Source organism: Saimiri boliviensis, chromosome 3, assembly GCF_048565385.1.
Source record: "Saimiri boliviensis isolate mSaiBol1 chromosome 3, mSaiBol1.pri, whole genome shotgun sequence".
Lineage (NCBI taxonomy): Eukaryota > Metazoa > Chordata > Mammalia > Primates > Cebidae > Saimiri > Saimiri boliviensis.
Window position 1 is genome coordinate 181,011,670 of NC_133451.1, and position 18,942 is coordinate 181,030,611.

At 40.6% G+C, this 18,942-nt stretch overlaps 1 pseudogene; it reads left to right on the forward strand.

The window, feature by feature from the left end:
- The first annotated feature begins 3,694 nt into the window (after window positions 1–3,694).
- LOC141583885 (E3 ubiquitin-protein ligase UBR2-like) lies at window positions 3,695–10,069 on the forward strand (annotated as a pseudogene).
- Window positions 10,070–18,942: the final 8,873 nt, after the last annotated feature.

Consider the following 18,942-nt stretch of genomic DNA (forward strand, 5'->3'; position numbering starts at 1 on the left):
AGGAAAATAGATTTCAGGCAAGGCCAAACAAGTTGATTCCAGAAAAATCGATTCGGACAAGGCCAAGCAAGTCGATTTCAGAAAAATTGATTTCAGACCAGACAAGTTAATTCCCGAGAAGTCAATTTGAGAACAGGCCAGGCAAGTCCATTCCAGAAAAATCGATTTCATGCAAGGCCAAACAAGTGGATTCTGGAAAAGTCGATTTCAGCCCAGACAAGTGGATTCCAGAAAAGTGGATTTCAGACCAGACAAGTCGATTCCAGAAAAGTCGATTCCAAAGAAGGCAAGGCAAGTCGAATGCAGGAAAATAGATTTCAGGCAAGGAAAGTGGATTCCAGAAAAGTTGATTTCAGACCAGACAAGTAGATTCCAGAAAAATTAATTGCAGACAAGGCAGGTCGATTCCAGAAAAGTCGATTTGAGAAAAGGCAAGGCAAGTCGATTCCAAAAAAAGGAAAGGCAAGTCGAATCCAGGAAAATATGTTTCAGGCAAGGCCAAACAAATTGATTTCAGAAAAATCGATTTCACGCAAGTCAATTTCAGAAAAAATCTATTTCAAACAAGGCCAAATAAGTTGATTCCAGAAAAGTCGATTTGAGACAAGGCCAGGCAAGTCGATTTCAGAAATGTCGATTTGAGAAAAGGCCAGGCAAGTCGATTCCAGAAAAGTCGATTACAGACAAGGCCAAACAAGTTGTTTCCAGAAAAGTCAATTTCAAAATAGGGTTAGGGTTAGGGTTAGGGTTAGGGTTAGGGTTAGGGTTAGGGTTCGGGTTCGGGATTAGGGTTAGGTTTAGGGCTAGGGCTAGGGCTAGGGCTAGGGCTATAGCACTTAAAGCAAGGACAGTTTTAGCTGTGTATTTTGAAAAAGTTGTGTGCTCTACAAAGAAAAAGCAACTTTTGTTCCTTTTGGTCCCCAGGAGAAATGGGAGTCTTTTTCAGAGAGCACAAGAGACACATGAGTCCTTTGCAGTCCTCTTGTCTGCCTCTAAGGGTGAAATGAGAGTGTGAAGCACTTTAGGAGGTGGCCAGGCACACAGCTTGGATGGCTGCAGAGCAGAGCTTCTCCCTGGAGGCGTGGTCCCAGTCATCATGAACCATGTCTGAAAGAATTAATCACATTTTATATGCAAGCATGCTCTCCATTTGACTGTGCTGTTATTTTTAATGAGAGCATCATTGACAATGCTTTAACCCGATAGCCCTGCCTAATTTTGTTCTAGTAATGCGTGGGCTTTAGGAGGAGGCAGCATTGGGGGAGAAGGAGGGAGAATGGACGTGTGAATTAGGGAAAGGTGTCTCTTCCTTTGGAGCATGGTTGACTTCAAAGCCCTCCTCATACTGCTAAGTATCTGGCTGGACACTACCAGTTGTGTGTTCAGACTGTGTGTGTGTGTCTGTCTGTCTGTCTTCAGGCGTGAACAGCATCTCCTTCCTGTGGTAGCATGTTACTCAGAATCTTGGATAACCCCCAGCCCTCCGAAAAACACAATACATGTGTGTTTTAAGAAATTTTATCTTGATGATTAGTGAGAGGGTGGTGATTGAAACTAGCTCATTTCCTATTGACCACTGAGGTCAGCTCACCTTTGCTGAAAATGGTTCTTGACTCTTACTTTGTAGCAGGAACTCCTAAGTTAATCAATCCTTTTCAAGAGTTTCAGGCTGAAAGTCCAGATCTCTCAGGTTAGACCCAGTGTTAAAATATTACCTGGGCAAATTCTCGTTAGAGACAAGGGGCCAAAGACTGTTCCGATGTCTTTTAATGTTGACTTCAATCCAGTAAAGCCCTTGTTAAGCTATTTACCTGTGAAACTGGGCCTTGGGGAGGCAGTGCACCCTTTGAAATTAGAAGTCAGGAGATTTGGATTTGATTTCCAGCCCTCTGCCAGTCAGTCAGGCACTCACTTTCAAGTGACAAGCCTTAGGCGAGTCCCTTTCTGTCTCTGTTTCTCGATTTCTGCACAGGGATTTATGTGGGCCTTAAGGCCCACTGGGAAAAGATCCCTCTTCCAGCTCAGTGCCTGGTTTGTTGAGTATACTTGTCAATCTGGACTTTAATACACCTATGGTTTTGGATTAACTCTATTACCTCTGCTAGAAATTAACACAGAAAATTCACAGTTGATTGACAAGAATGAGAGTCAGTTCTAAAGAATTCAAATAGAACTTAATCCTTTATTACTAAAAGAAAGCTCAACTCAAGTAGACACAGATCACTCATTCTAATTTCATCAGCTATAGCACTTAGAGACAACTTTTTCAAAATACACAGCTAAAACTGTAGCAGCCCCCCAGGGCACCCTGGCTGCTAGGGACTCCTTGGCTAGAAGGCTGTGCCCACACACAGCCCCTGGCCCACCCTGGCTACTAGGGATCCCCTGGCTAGGAGGCTGTGCCCACACCCCTTGCCAGAGGGCCCATAGCAGCCCCCGGCCCACCCTGGCTATTAGGGACCTCCTGGCTAGGGGGCTGTGCCCACAGCCCCATCCAGAGTGCCTATAGCAGCCCCCCAGCCCACCCTGGCTCCTAGGGACCATCTGTTTTGAAAATGTTGTGTAATATGATACTCAGAACCATATCATAGGGAGATCATAATGTTATTCTGTTTTTTTTTTTATATTAAGCACAATAACACTAGTTCTAGTTACATCTCTTTGATATTGACAAAAATGTCATCCTTATCTTCCTTGACATTAGGATTGAAAGCACAGGGGGTTTTCACCCCTTGCAATGTTTAATTCAGTATAATTGTGGTTTTTTTTTTGTGGACATTAGTGACCATATTAGAGCTTGATGTACACCTCTTGCCATACTGAGAGTATTTCCCTATGGGCAGTAACATCATCCTCTCCTTCCCTGGATATTAGGAACAACATCACAGGACGGGTGTACAACCTCAGTCACATTGTGAGTATTATTATCTGTAATCCCTTAGTTATTAGGAACAATATCACTGGGGGTTTGTGTGCTTCCTGAGATACTTGGAGTAATATTCTCTCCGTTTTTGGATGCGTTAGAAACAATATTAAGTGGTGGTGTACGTTTCCTGCGATATTCAGGGTACTGTCCCCAGGATATTAGTAACTACATCACAGAAGCGTTGTACACTGCCTGTGATAATGGAACAGTCACAGAGTGTACACTTGCTTTCACATGAGAGTAATACCTACTTAGGATATGATGGATAGTATCACAAGATATACACACATGGGTGTAGACCCACCCTGATATTAGGAATAATTTTTATCTAATATACTAAAAATAATATCCCAGAATATACTCATAATGTGTACATTTATTGGGATATTACAATAAATGTATATAATATGTACCATATGTACCGTTACTGTGATGTACATATGTGTACACAATACATATTGTACAATAAATGTACATAATCTGTACAATATGTACATTTATATGCACATGTGTATGATATATACATTATTTTAATATCACAATGATATATGTAATTACAATAATATATATACAATATGTAATATCATGGTAAATATACAGATTGTACACATTATGTACTTTTAATTTATTTTGATATTACAATATGTAACCATATATATAATGTACACATGTACTATATGTACATGTGTACATATGTGTGCACATTTTGTACATTATGTACAGCTGTACAATATATACACTTTTACATAATGTGCACATTATGTACGGATGTGCAATATGTACACATATACGTAATGTACACATGTTCACGTATACATAATGTACATAATATGTGCATATGTACTCTATATACACGTGTACATAATGTGCACATTAGGTAGAGAGGTACAGTATGTGCACAGTTACATAATGTTTACATTATGTACAGATGTACAGTATGTATGCATGTACATATAGGCGCACATTGTGTACATATGCACAGCCCCCTAGCTCAGTGAGCCCGAGGATGCTGCATTGCCCTAGTTGCCAGCAGGGAGCATGTTGCCACTGCAGTGTGAGCAAGAGGGCCCTGCATTGGTCCGCCGCCAGGAGAGGGCGCCCAAGCCCGCCTTTTCAGAGTCCTGAGGCTCTGCCCCCCGAGGTGCATCATCGCCGCCCACGCGGTCTGCAGAGTTGTGTTCTCCTCAGCGTTGACCTGGGGGAACTTGGAGGTGGAGCTGCGACCTCCTCAGCACAGACCCTGGGGCTCGGGTCTCACTGTGGGAGGGCCCTGCCGTGGCCCTCGTCGCCGGAAGAGGGTGCGGGCACATCACCGGGAGCGAGAGGGTCCCGCACTGCCCGGCAGCCGCCAGCAGGGGGCGCCCGAGCCGCCTTTTCGGATGGCGTCACAGTCCCGGCGTGCCTTGCGTCATGGCGGCCTGCGGAGTTCCGTCGTCCTCAGTGCAGACCTGCGGGCCCGTGAGGGCGGAGCTGCGTTCTCCACAGCACAGACCTAGCAGGCCCAGCCTCACTTTGGGACAACTCTGGGCCGCGTCCACAGTGAGTAAAATCCTTCCTGTTTGCAGCCTGACTGCTTAGGGTCAGAGACTAGTAGGAAGATCTTGGTGTGGAAACTTGGACCCCAAAAGCCCCTCGGAGTCCTGCGCACCGAGGTTCTTCCGAGCCAAGGCCACGTGGCAGCAGTGCGAGGTGTACACCGCAGCCTCGGAACACAATGGAGCGTTCCTAAGGCAGCTGTGACATCCGAGATGCGAATACAACACCTGCAGTGCTCGTGTAGAAAACAGCTGTGATGCTAATGCAAGGCCTCCGTCCGCAGCGTGACTGTGAAGTCCGCACTGCTCCTGCGGCCGCCATACAGCAGTTTGAATCATCAACAGTGACCTATCAGTGCAAATGCAGAAACCAATGTATGCTTAGGGCTTTGGGTGAGGATTAGGGCTACGGGTTAGGGTTAAAGTTTAGGGTTACCAGTTAGTCGTTAGGATTTAGGGGTTAGAGAATTTTAGGCAAAATAAATTTAGTTTATTTAAGCAAAGGAATGATTCGTGAATCACACCTGAAGCACCAGAATGGAAAACAGGGCTTGGGACTTCGAGCTGTTAGTGGTGGCAGCTAAGTGAGGTTTCTCCTTGGCTCCAGCTAGGCGACTGCCTGTTGTGGGGATGGTTCCCTCAGCATCAATAGTCATAAAGCCAACTAGCAGCTGGGTTTATTGTCATTGACTGGTTGGTTTGCTCATGTTTTAAAGTCAGTTTTAAAGCCTCCAATTCAGTTTCCATTTGCTTTGCAAGACCTCAGGCTAACGGCTTCCTCCTGTTTTGCTTTAACATGTCAAAACCGTAATTCATTTTCATTTTACTTAACTGGCATGAATAGCAGTAGATTCACATTTTTGTTGTTATTCAGAAAGTCAGTTTAATTGGCAACCTATTTGTGATGGTGCATAAAATAATGTTTGTTAATCATTAGCATCTTAGATTAGATGAAATATGTTAACTCTATTAAGCTTTGTTATTAAACCAAAACAGGAGTTGAGTTTCTTTTTTTTTTCTTCTAGGCTTTAACCATTTAAAATACACTCAAGCATCTTCTATTGATGTGAATTCTTTCTGAGAAATTTGTCCTTGGTGATTTCATCCTTGTCTGAACACCATAGAGTGTCTTTTTAAATCCTAGATGGTATAGCCCACTCCACACATAAGTTATATGGTATAGCCTATTGCTCCCATGCTACAAACCTGTATAGCACACCTCTGTACTGAATACTGTAGTCAACTGTCACACCATGGTGACTGTGGATTTTGATCCCAAAATATCTGAGTCAGATCTCAGTCAAGTAGAAAGCTTATTTCGCCAAGGTTAAGGACACGCCCATGACACAGCCTCAGGAGGTCCTGACAACATGGGCCCAAGGTGGTCAGGGTAGAGCTTGCTCTTATACATTTTAGAGAGACAGGAGACACCAATCAATATGTGTAAGATGTACAGTCATTTGGTTCAGTGAGGAGGAACAACTAGAAGTAGGAAGTGGGGGTGCTTCTAGGTCAGAAGTAGATAAAACAAAAGGTTGCATTCATTTGAATCCTTGATCAACCTTCCAGTGAATACAATTTAGTCTGGTTCAGTGAATCTGCATTTTTACATATACAGTAGGGCAGAGGAATAGTGTGACCTTGGCCCACCACAACCTCCGCCTCCCAGGTTCAAGCGATTGTCTTGCCTCAGCCTCCCGAGCAGCTAGGATTACAGGCATGCACCACCATGCCTGGGTCATTTTTGTATTTTTGGTAGAGATGGGCATCCACCATGCCCAGCCTACTATTGGTATATTTGCTGTGGTTGGATATCTGTTCAGATATTTAACCAGTTTTAAAATCACCTATGTATTGTGTAAATATCTTCTCACATCTGTCTTGTCTTTTTATTCTCTGAATACAATTTTCCACAGTAGAATATTTAGCTTTATAAAGTCTGTTATCAATATTTTCATGAATTGGCATTTGATGTTGTGTGTTAAAACTCAACACCAAACCCAATGTCATCTAGATTTTCTTTTAGATTTTTTATAGTTTTGTATTTCATATTACCACCTCTGGACTATTTTGAGTAGGTTTTTGTTTTTTTAATTTTGTGTATATATTCATTTCATTCTACATGGCTTCCAAAGTCTTCCATCACTATTTTTGGGAAGGATATGGCTACAGTGGGATTCATTCTGGCTTGAGTTTCCAAAATTATTACATTGAATAAACTGAATATTGAATTTTATAGGTATTTCAGGACAGCCAGGCGGGGGTGAACATCTGCTGAGAAACTGAGTAAGAGTGTCTATGCTGAGCTCTGGCGCCACCAGAGGGTGCATGAACCCACCCCTGACCAACTTCCCTCTGAGGTGCCAGGGCAGCACGAGGGTTGTGTCAACTTAGTCTTGTTCATTGTTGAGTAAAAAGCTTCCTTTCCATGGCCCTGAGTGCAGAGAAGAGAGCTTTAGAGTACTCAGCAAAGGAAGAAATTCATCTAGAAAAATGAAATCCCCAAATCTCATCATTAAGACTACACCCTGATATCATTGTCAATATCCAGACGCAGTGGCTGCTAAGATATGTTCTCACAGTGACCTCTAATATAATAATCGCAGCATGCCCTAACATTACTATGATATCCATACTGTGCCCTAACACCAATATATTCACACCATATTCTAATGCTAATCTGATATCCACACCATTGCTTCTAATACTAATGTAATACTATCCACATGGTTCCCTGATGTAATGTAATATCTGCACTGTTCTCCAACACCAATATAATATGTACACCATGTCCTAACACTAATATCCACACTGTGCTGTAACACTAATGTTTCCACACAGTAGCCTCTAATAATAATAAGTATAATAATATCTGCTAAGTAGAGTCTGTTGACATTGAGGCTTTTATAAGGGTTCACAGCTTTGGATGAAGCGTAGCCTCTATAGTGGATTTTGGTGATGTCTCTGCTTTTCTGGCGTAGTATTGATATGGTTGTTTTAAAAAGTAATTTACTTTTTTTTTTTGAGATGGAGTTTCGCTCTTGTTACCCAGGCTGGAGTGCAATGGCGTGATCTCGGCTCACCGCAACCTCCGCTGCCTGGGTTCATGCAATTCTCCTGCCTCAGCCTCCTGAGTAGCTGGGATTACAGGCACGTGCCACCATGCTCAGCTAATTTTTTGTATTTTTAGTAGAGATGGGGTTTCACAATGTTGACCAGGATGGTCTTGATCTCTCGACCTCGTGATCCACCCGCCTCGGCCTCCCAAAGTGCTGGGATTACAGGCTTGAGCCACCACGCCCGGCCCCGGGAGTATCTTATTTGACTCATATAAATCTTCTTGATTCCTTTCATTCTTATGTGGTGTCTGTTACAGCTTTCTTCATCCTTTATTTTCAAACTTTGTGTGTCATTTATCAATAAGAGCATTATTTTTATAAGCAGTCTGATAATTTCTGCCTGTTAATAAGTGAATTTAACTTATTTACATTATTACATAACTTGAAGTTATCTTAGCCACCTTATTTTTTATGTTTTCTATCTATTATATCTTGTCGTTGGTTTTTGTCTGTCTGCTGCTGGATTGAATGGGTTTTCATTATGTCTTTATTGTTACTGGTTTAGAAAGATGCTGGAATGCTTTAACTTGGTTTCCTCTATTTTTTAAGCTAGATAATATTTTACTTTGTTGTTTTGAATACACCCATACCCAGTTAATAATCATTGTTATTTTTATAGTCTGTACTAACTTAGATTTAGCATGTTTTTCAATATCGTCGTGATTCTTTTTTTCCAGATTCAGTTTTCCTGCTTCCTGAAGTGTAGATGCTTCATTACTTCTTCTTTTTTTAAAATTGCATTTTATATTTTGGGGTACATGTGAAGAACATGCAAGATTGTTGCATGGTACACACATGGCAGTGTGATTTGCTGCCTTCCTCCCCATCACCTGGATCTGGCATTTTTCCCCATGTTCTCTCTCCCCAACTCTCCACCTCTCGCTGTCCCTCCCCTAGTTCCCCCAACAGACCCCAATGTGTGATGCTCCCCTCCCTGTGCCCATGTGTTCTCATTGTTCAACACCTGCCTGGGAGTGAGAACATGCAGTGTTTGATTTTCTGTTCTTGTGTCAGTTTGCTGAGAATGATGGTTTCCAGGTTCATCCATGTCCCTACAAAGGACACAAACTGATCGTTTTTTATGCTGCATAGTATTTCAAGGTGTATATGTGCCACATTTTCCCTGTCTGGTCTATCATCGATGGGCATTTGGGTTGGTTCCAAGTCTTTGCTATTGTAAACAGTGTTGCAATGAACATTTGTGTGCATGTGTCCTTATAGTAGAAAAATTTATAATCCTTTGGATATATACCCAGTAATGGGATTGCTGGGTCAAGTGGAATTTCTATTTCTAGGTCCTTGAAGAATTGCCACACTGTCTTCTACAATGGTTTAACTAATTTACGCTCCCATCAAACTAATTTACACTCCCACAGTGTAAAAGTGTTCCTGTTTCTCCACATCCTCCTCACCATCTGTTGTCTCCAGATTTTGTAATGATTGCCATTCTAACTACTTTTTTATGGCTGATAACCATTGTATGGCTACCACATTTTGAAATTCATCAAGTAGACATGTGGATTGTTTCCACCTTTTGACTATTGTTAGTAATGCTGCTATGTAAATTTATGTACAAATATTTGTGTGATCATAGATTTTTATTCTTTTGGGTACATACATAGGAGTGAAATTTCTGGGTCATATGTAAGTGCCCTTTTCAAGAAAATAGTGAGATAATGAATTCACTGATTGAAAGTTAGTGTCGTAACAGTGAAGTTAGAAGATATCTAGAAGGTGAAAGAGATGCTATAAGATATCCAAGAGAATCTAACAAATTAATAGACCTTCCAGAGGATTACAGCAGCCTCATTAATCAAGCATTCAATTTCTCGTGCCCCAAATCAGGTAGTGATAAGAGCAGAGCCCCAACTCTGTGCCTTGTGTGTGGATCACTGCTGTGCTCCCAGAGTTACTGCTGCCAGACTGAACTGGAGGGGTGGGATGTAGGAGCCTGCACAGCTCACACCTACTCCTGCGGCTCTGGAGTGGGCATCTTCCTGAGAGTATGGGAATGTCAGGTGCTGTTTTTAGCTGGCAAAACCAAAGGCTGTTTTTATTATCCTCCTTACGTTGATGGCTATGGGGAGACCGACCAGGGACTCAGACGGGGAAATCCTTTACATTTATGCAACGAGCGATTCAAGAAGATTCAGAAGCTCTGGCACCAATACAGTGTCACCGAGGAAATTGGACGTGCACAGGAAGCCAATCAGACACTGGCTGGCATTGACTGGCAACATTTATAATTATTGTACCACCAAAAAACACAATCTTGGATTTTTTTTAACCCAGTTGGCTTTTTAAGAAAGAAAGAAGTTCTGGCCGGGTGTAGAGGCTCAAGCCTGTAATCCCAGCCCTTTGGGAGGCCAAGGCGGGTGGATCACGAGGTGTCAGGAGTTTGAGACCAGCCTGATCAACATGGTGAAACCCCATCTCTAGTAAAAATACAAAAATAAGCTGGGCGTGGTGGTGTGTGCCTGTAATCCCAGCTACACAGGAGCCTGAGACAGGAGAATCCCTTGAATCCAGGAGGCAGAGGTTGCAGTGAGCCGAGACTGTGACACTGCACTCCAGCCTGGGCGACAGAACGAGATTCTGTCTCAAAAACAAACAAACAAACAAAAAGTTCTGCCTAATTTGGAAATAAATTCTTTATTTAAACTTTCAACAACAACAAAAAAAGTAAGTGTCATTTTTCTTAAAAGTAAAATTATGATAAGTACTTTCCTAGAAATTTTATACATATGTCAAACAAAAAGTAACAAAACCTTTATTTTTTTTGTTGAAGATGTGTGTGAAACAAGAGAAAATTCTCATACAAAAGACAATAATTTAAAAACCAGTAAATGTTGTTTCAAGTCCTTCCTAAGAAGCAAAACAAAATATGGAGAACATAGATCTTACATCTTATATCTGTGTTCTAGATCTCAGACCTATGTTATTTATTTATTTATTTTTTCTCTTTTCTGAGACGGAGTATCACTCTAGTTACCCAGGCTGGAGTGCAATGGCGCGATCTCGGCTCACCGCAACCTCCGCCTCCTGGGTTCAGGCAATTCTCCTGCCTCAGCCTCCTGAGTAGCTGGGATTACAGGCACGCGCCACCATGCCCAGCTAATTTTTTGTATTTTTAGTAGAGACGGGGTTTCACCATGTTGACCAGGTTGGTCTCGATCTCTCGACCTTGTGATCCACCTGCCTCGGCCTCCCAAAGTGCTGGGATTACAGGCTTGAGCCACCGCACCCGGCCAGACCTATGTTATTATAGATCTATGTTCTCCTTAGATCTCAATACTATTGCAATATTTCTTTTCTTTCTTTCTTTCTTTTTTTTTTGAGACGGAGTTTCGCTCTTGTTACCCAGGTTGGAGTGCAATGGCGCGATCTTTGCTCATCACAACCTCCGCCTCCTGGGTTCAGGCAATTATCCAGCCTCAGCCTCCTGAGTAGCTGGGATTACAGGCACGCACCGCCATGCCCAGCTAATTTTTTGTATTTTTAGTAGAGACGGGGTTTCACCATGTTGACCAGGATGGTCTCGATCTCTTGACGTTGTGATCCACCCGCCTCGGCCTCCCAAAGTGCTGGGATTACAGGCTTGAGCCACTGTGCCCGGCTGTGCAATATTTCTTTTTTTTTTTTTTGAGACAGAGTTTTGCTCTTGTTACCCAGGCTGGAGTGCAATGGCGCGATCTTGGCTCACGGCAACCTCCGCCTCCTGGGTTCAGGCAATTCTCCTGCCTCAGCCTCCTAAGTAGCTGGGATTACAGGCATGTGCCACCATGCCCAGCTACTTTTTTTTGTATTTTTTTAGTAGAGACGAGGTTTCACCATATTGACCAGGATGGTCTCGATCTCTTGACCTCGTGATCCACCCGCCTTGGCCTCCCAAAGTGCTGGGATTACAGGCTTGAGCCACCACGCCCGGCCTTGCAATATTTCTTAAAGATCTGAAGAAGCTGGTTCAGAAGAAGGAATGCAGCAAAAATGTTAAAGTTCGTCAATGTTTTATTTTGAAAGTGGGTAGCCTTCACAACTTTTATTTGCATTATCTATGTTTGTCTCACATGTGAATGCATATATTCAATGACATTTTCATTGCTTACTTTTTCTTAACTCCTATGTTATGAGAACTGAAATTTATCAGACGTGGCTTTTCCACACATTTTTTTAGAAATATAATTTCTGTGTTTGGAGAAGTCTGTGTTGGAGAAGCCTTCCCAGAGGTGGGACGGACATAAGTTGGTTTTAAGGATGCATTTGCTTCCCTAGCCTAAAAACCAAACGATACATGAAGTAAACCAAAGTTCTGCTCTCAGATTTGGAACACAGCACTTCTGGGACTGTTTCTTGGTAGCTTCTATAAATACATATAAACTCACATTACATCATCACAAAGCAGGAAATTCTTGAAATCAGTGATCAGAGTTAAGAGAAAGCGCCAGATGCAGTGTCATGAGCCTGTAGTCCCAGCTACTTGGGAGGCTTGAGGTGGGAGAATGGCTTTAGCTCTGGAAGTTTGAGGTAAGCCTGAGAATTTCAGGCAATCCTGGACAATACAGTGAGACCCTATCTTTAAAAAAAAAAATGAAATGAAACAAGAAGAGGATCTGATGTAGCTGAATATTGAGAAATTGTAGAATGCAAAGAGCCTGAAAGGGGAGATATTTTACATAAGCAGGTGACTCGAGGCGTTTTCTGATTGGTCTTCTCCATGCTCCTTGCCCAGCAAGCTCCATGTCATTCACCTGAAAGCCACCATGTCAGTGAGTATTTATGGGTGAAGTGCATTCTGGGGGTCTTGGGGAACGTGGCTAAAATGGGCCTGTGACCTTCCCCCAATTCATGTCACTTCTCCTAAATCCATTTTCTGTTGTTGGTACCACTAATATTACTTTTTCATTAAGTGTCTATATTCGTAAAGTTCCTACCATAAAAATAGGAATGTTTTCTTCAGAAGATCACAGATTCTCAAGGAACAAAACAATGTTAACAGTTCGTATTCAAAAGGCAGTTACTGGATGTTTCTTTTCTCAGCTAAATGTAATGTTCGCTTATCTTGACTTTTAAGTAGCAAAGAGTAGAGATCCTTAACATAAATCTCAGTATCTAATCTCTAAATTAAAGGTATTTTACCAGATTGTCAACAAAATTAATTTTAGCTGTAAATTCTGATGATATTGTGTGATTTCCTAAAACAAGCAGAGGATTATTCAGGTATTGGACGCTGATAAAAAATGTGTACTGGCTTCCAATTGCCCTGGGTTTTAGACTGGAATTTAAATCCATTTGACTGATTTGCCCCAGTCTTCTGTTCTAGCTTACTTCCTACCATTTCTCAATACAAATACTCCACTGACTCAGTCAGTCTCCTGGTTATACCACAAACATAACTCGTTTTCTTCTCTTCCCATCCTGTGTGCTTTCTCCTTCCTGTAATGCTCATTTTCTTATCCAAATACTACAGAGTATTTTTATTCTAGAGCCACATTAATCTTCTTTGCTCTTTGGGAAGACTGGGACTTTGGAGTGAGAGGATCTTTAGTAGCTTAGCCACTTTGGACCAGTTATTTACAACTTCTGTAGGCTTTAATTTCTTCATTTGAAGAAAGGGGCTCATAAAAGTACCTGGCTCATAAAGGTTTTGTGAGGTTGCTTCGAAGGCACTTAACTTGTTGGCACACAGTAAACATTCTGTGGATGATGATGTTGAGAAAGATGATGAATCTTGGCTTATATAATTGTGTGTTTGGTCTTTGTCAGGATAGACATGCCTTATGTTTTAATTCATATCAGTGTGAAAGATCCAGGGGTCTCACTGTATTGTTAAATTTTTCTTCCTATACATCAGAGTGTGATATTTAAAAGAATTTCCACATGTCCCCTTCCACCTTTGTGAGAAAAATAAGCTAATCTCTTTGAGAAACAAAGTCTCTCAGTGAAAGAAAGCAGCCAGTTTCAGAACTGCAACTTCTCTGGCTGTCTCCTTAGCTGTGCTTTATTTCTCAGAGGTTTTAGTCCATTCCACTTTCTCTTCACTCCTCCCGGGCTCACAGTAGTAAACTGAAGCATACTTTATTAAGATAAAATGAAATAATTATATCATGCTTCTTACCTGCAAGCACATGAATTTTGATGCCTTTCAAGAGGAATGTATTAGATGGGCAGGTGGTTGGTAATCATCCTACTCTGTCTCATTGGGTGACATTTAAATAATCAAACTCAATTCTGCAGTAACTAGAGAGGAGCATTTCAAGTGAATTTTGAGTATTTACTTCATACTACAGTTTAATGATTAGGCATACAGATAAATAAGGGAACATTTTCATGGCATCCATACTATTGAATGCAGTGAACATCGAGAATGCAACTTGATTTCTAAAAATTTCTACAGTTACCAGTGAACAAAAAGAATGCATCTGAATGGGGAAATTTTCAGTTCTTTTCCAGGTTCGGGTTGTCTGGCAGCCTATTTTTAGAGATGCCTAGGACACCGAAATAACTGATGATTCATAGGCAAATTCTTCTTTGACTTGGTAATTATGTCCACAAAAACTATTTATAGAGTTAAAAAAATTAACCTGGACTGCTAGAATATTTTCCCTGAAGATCTCTCAGTAGAATGTGGCAGACATTATTATTTTTAGTAATAATTTATGTGGGTTCTATTAATATTCACCATGTTAAAAATTAATACTGAGAAATACTTAAAACATGTATACAGTTATCTTAATATAATTTATATTTTAACAGTTTCTATGAAAAATAATTTTATTTTTCAGTAATAATGATGAGTAATATTTTTATTGTATAAATGTAAGGTGTACAACATGTGTTTGTGTACATCTGCATGGTAAAGTGCTTAAAACAGTCAAATACGTTAATTACTACATTATCTTCCATAGTACCTTTCCTTTTTGCATGTATGTGTGTGTGTGGGGGGGTAAGAGCATCTAAAATTTATTGTTTTAACAAAGTTCCAGTGTATACAATGCAATATCATCAACTACGGTGCTTATGCTGCATGCTGGTTCTCTACCCGTATTCATCCTGTGTAAATAAAAATTTTGTACCCTTTGGCCCACATCTCCCATTTCTCCTGTACCTTTCCCAACTACCATTCCACTCTGCTGCGTTGTGTTTATGATTATGTTTTTAAGTTTCCATATATAAGGGAGTTCATGTAGTATTTGTCTTCCTATATCTGGCTTATTTTACTGAACATAATGTCATCTAGGTTCATCCATGTTGCTGAAAATGGCAGGATCTCCTTATTTAAGGCCAGATAGTATTCTGTTGTATATGTATACCCTGGTTTCTTTATCCATTCCTTTATCAGTAGATACTTAGGTCGTTTCCTTATCTTGGCTATTGAGCATAATTCTACAAAAAGCATGGACACACAGATATCCTTATAAGGTGGTGATTTCATTTCCTTTGGGGATATATCCAGAAGAGGAATTACTATGGTAATTCTGCATGAATTACTATATGGTAGTTCTACATTGAATTTCTTTTAGGAAGCTCTGTGAAATTTTCCAAGGTGGCCCCCTAAATCTGCATTCCACCAACAGTTTACAAGTGTTTCCTTTTCTCTACACCTTCAGCACCACCTATCTCTTGTCTTTTTCATAATAAGCATCCCAGCAGATGTTAGGGGATAAATCAGTGTGGCTTTGATTTGTATTTCCCTGATGACCAGTGATGTTGAGCATCGTTTCATATACTTCGCCATTTTTATGTCTTCTCTGGAGATAAGTCTGTTCAGGTCCTTTACCTATTTTTTAATCAGGTTATCATATTGTTTTTCTATTGGGTTGTTTGAATTCCTTACATATTTTAGGTATTAACCTTTTAAGAGAGACTATGGTTGGTAAATCTATTCTCCTAGTATTTAAGTTGTCTCTTTAGCCTCTGTACCATTGTTTCATGGTAAAAACAGTGTTGAGACAGGGATAAATCCAACTTGGTCACTATGTGTAATTTCTTTGATGTGTTCTTAAGTTCATTTTGCTGGTGTTTTCTTGATTTTTCCATCTATGTTCGTCTTAGATAGTGGTCTTTAGTTTTCTTATTGTGTCTGACTTTGACATAGGAATGATGCTGGCCCCAAAAATGGGTTTGAAAGTATTCCCTCTAGTTCTCAACTTTAGAAAAGTTTAGGCCAGGCGCGGTGGCTCAAGCCTGTAATCCCAGCCCTTTGGGAGGCCGAGGCGGGCGGATCAAGAGGTCAAGAGATTGAGACCATCCTGGCCAACATGGTGAAACCCCGTCTCTACTGAAAATACAAAAATTAGCTGGGTGTGGTGGCATGCGCCTGTAGTCCTAGCTACTTGGGAGGCGGAAGAATTGCTTGAACCCAGGAGGCTGAGGTTGCAGTGAGCCGAGATTTTGTGTCACTGCACTCCAGCCTGGCGCCTGGCAACAGAGTGAGACTCTGTCTCAAAAAAAAAAAAAAAAAAAAAGTTTAAGAAGAATTTGAGATGTTCCATGGATATCTAGTTCATTGTGCGTTTTTAACATGAAGGGGTGTTAAATTTTATCAAAGGCTTTTTCCGCATGTATTGAGATAATCATGTGGTTTTTCTCCTTGGTTCTGTTTAGGTGGTTTGTTTATTGATTTGCATATGTTGAACCAGCCTTAGATCCCAGGGATGAAGCCAACTTGATCGTAGTGGATAAACTTTTTGATGTGCTGCTGGATTCAGTTTGCCAATATCTTATTGAGGATTTTCACATTGATGTTCATTAGGGATATTGGCCTGAAGTTTTCTATTTTTTGTCTGTCTGCCACGTATTCGTATCAGGATGATGTTGGCATCATAGAATGAGTTAGAAAGAAGTCTCTCCTTTTCAGCTGTTTGGAATAGTTTCAGAAGGAATGGTACAGGCTCCTCTTTGTACCTCTGGTAGAATTGGTCTTTGAATCTGTCTGGTCCTGGGTTTCTTTTTTGGTTGGTAGGCTATTAATTACTACCTCAATTTCAGAACTTGTTATTGGTCTATTCAAGGATTTGACTTTTTCCCAGTTTATTCTTGGGAAGATGTATGTGACCAGAAATTTATCCATTTCTGGTAAATTTTCTAATTTATTGGCATAGAAGTAATATAGTATTCGCTGAGTTTGTATTTCTGTGGGGTCAGTTGTGATATCTCCTTTAATAACTTTTTACTCTGTCTGTTTGATTCTTCTCTCTTTTTTCTTCATTAGTCTAGCTAGGGTTTATCTATTTTGTTATTTTTTTGAAAAAACTAGCTCCTGGATTCATTGATTGTTTTGGAGGGTTTTTTATGTCTCTATCTCCTTCAATTCTTGTCTGATCTTAGTTATTTCTTGTCTTCTGCTAGCTTTTGGATTAGTTTGCTCTTGCCCATCTAGTTCTTTTAGTTGTGATGTTAGGTTGTCAATTTGAGATCTTTCTAACTTTCTTATGTGGGCATTTAGTGCTATAAATTTCCCTCTTACCACTACTGTAGCTGTATCCCAGAGATTCTGGTACGTTGTCTCTTTGTTGTTGTTTTCAAAGAACTTTTACAAGGAGAATAATTGGTTATACTGTATTAGGAGAATAACAGTTTGTAACAATATTACTTGGAATGAACTCCATACTTTTTTTTTTTTGAGGCAGAGTTTCGCTCTTGTTACCCAGGCTGGAGTGCAATGGCGCGATCTTGGCTCACCACAACCTCTGCCTCCTGGGTTCAAGCAATTCTCCTGCCTCAGCCTCCTGAGTAGCTGGGATTACAGGCATGTGCCACCATGCCCAGCTAATTTTTTTGTACTTTTAGTAGAGACGGGGTTTCACCATGTTGACCAGGATGGTCTCGATCTCTCGACCTCGTGATCCACCCGCCTCAGCCTCCCAAAGTGCTGGGATTACAGGCTTGAGCCACCGTGCCCAGCTAATACTTTCTTTTACTATTCAGTGAAGCAATTGTTTGGCTTTATGGCTACACAGGCAGTTTTTCTTTCATAGCTAAGTTAATTTTGTCATAAGGCAATCAGGTGGCACAAAAGTATTAACAACTGCAGGAAACCAACATCTGGCAAAGACATTTGAAGATCATGTTCACCCTGAATAAACAGGTGCCTTTAAAAAAAAATTCTTCCAACTTTTAACGTCAAACAGAAAAGTTGAAAAAGAAGTACCGTAAAGACACATGCGCCCTTTATTTAGATTCAGAAATTAACATTTTCTGGGATTGGCTTTGTGTGTGTCTCTGTCTCTTTTCCTCTTCACATACACACTCATTTTCTCTCTCTTACACACGTGTACATATACATGCACACACTCACATTTTGGGGAGTTCTGAACTGCTTGAAAACAAATTGCAGACATTAAGATTATTTAAAAGTATTGGCCGGGCGCGGTGGCTCAAGCCTGTAATCCCAGCACTTTGGGAGGCCGAGGCGGGTGGATCACGAGGTCGAGAGATCGAGACCATCCTGGTCAACGTGGTGAAACCCCGTCTCTACTAAAAATACAAAAAATTAGCTGGGCATGGTGGCGCGTGCCTGTAGTCCCAGCTACTCAGGAGGCTGAGGCAGGAGAATTGCTTGAACCCAGGAGGCGGAGGTTGCGGTGAGCCGAGATCGTGCCATTGCACTCCAGCCTGGGTAACAAGAGCGACACTCTGTCTCAAAAAAAAAAAAAAAAAAAAAAAAAAAAAAAAAAAAAAAAAAAAAAAAAAAAAAAGTACTTAAGGGATTTTTTCCCAAAATTAGCACATTCTTTTATATTACCACTATAACAATTACAAGACATTAGCTACTGATAATTAATATTATGTAGTATACAGTCTAAATATCTCCACTTGCTCTCAGATATTCTCTATATCAGTCAGGGATCTTATATTGGAATTTTTGTCATGTTTCTTATTTTCATCAGTCTTGAATATTGCTTCCCCTCCACACTTTTTTCTCATCTTTTACAACCTTGATATTTTTGAAGAGTCCAGACTAATTGTCTCATAGAATGTTTCTCAAACTGGATTTATCTAACTGTTCTGGATTAGGCAAAATGTTTAGGCAAGTATTATGTTTCCCATTGCATTGCATCGCGAAGTTTATGTCACTTTATATCAATATTTGTGAAGCTAAGTTTCATCTCTTCGATTTAAATTCCATGCTTAATAAACATTTGATGGGTAATAGAGATATATGAACGTCCTTTTCCTAACAATATGTTAGTATATAGTGTTAGGAGTAATTTCATGCCAGAATCTCATATTACCTTGGTGGTATTGCAAAACGGTGATTTTAAAATTCAGGCATTTTTCTAGCTCAGGGGCCAGTAGATTTTTCCAGTAAAGAACCACATTTTAAGTCTTTTAGGCTTTGTGGGCCACATATGGTCTCTGT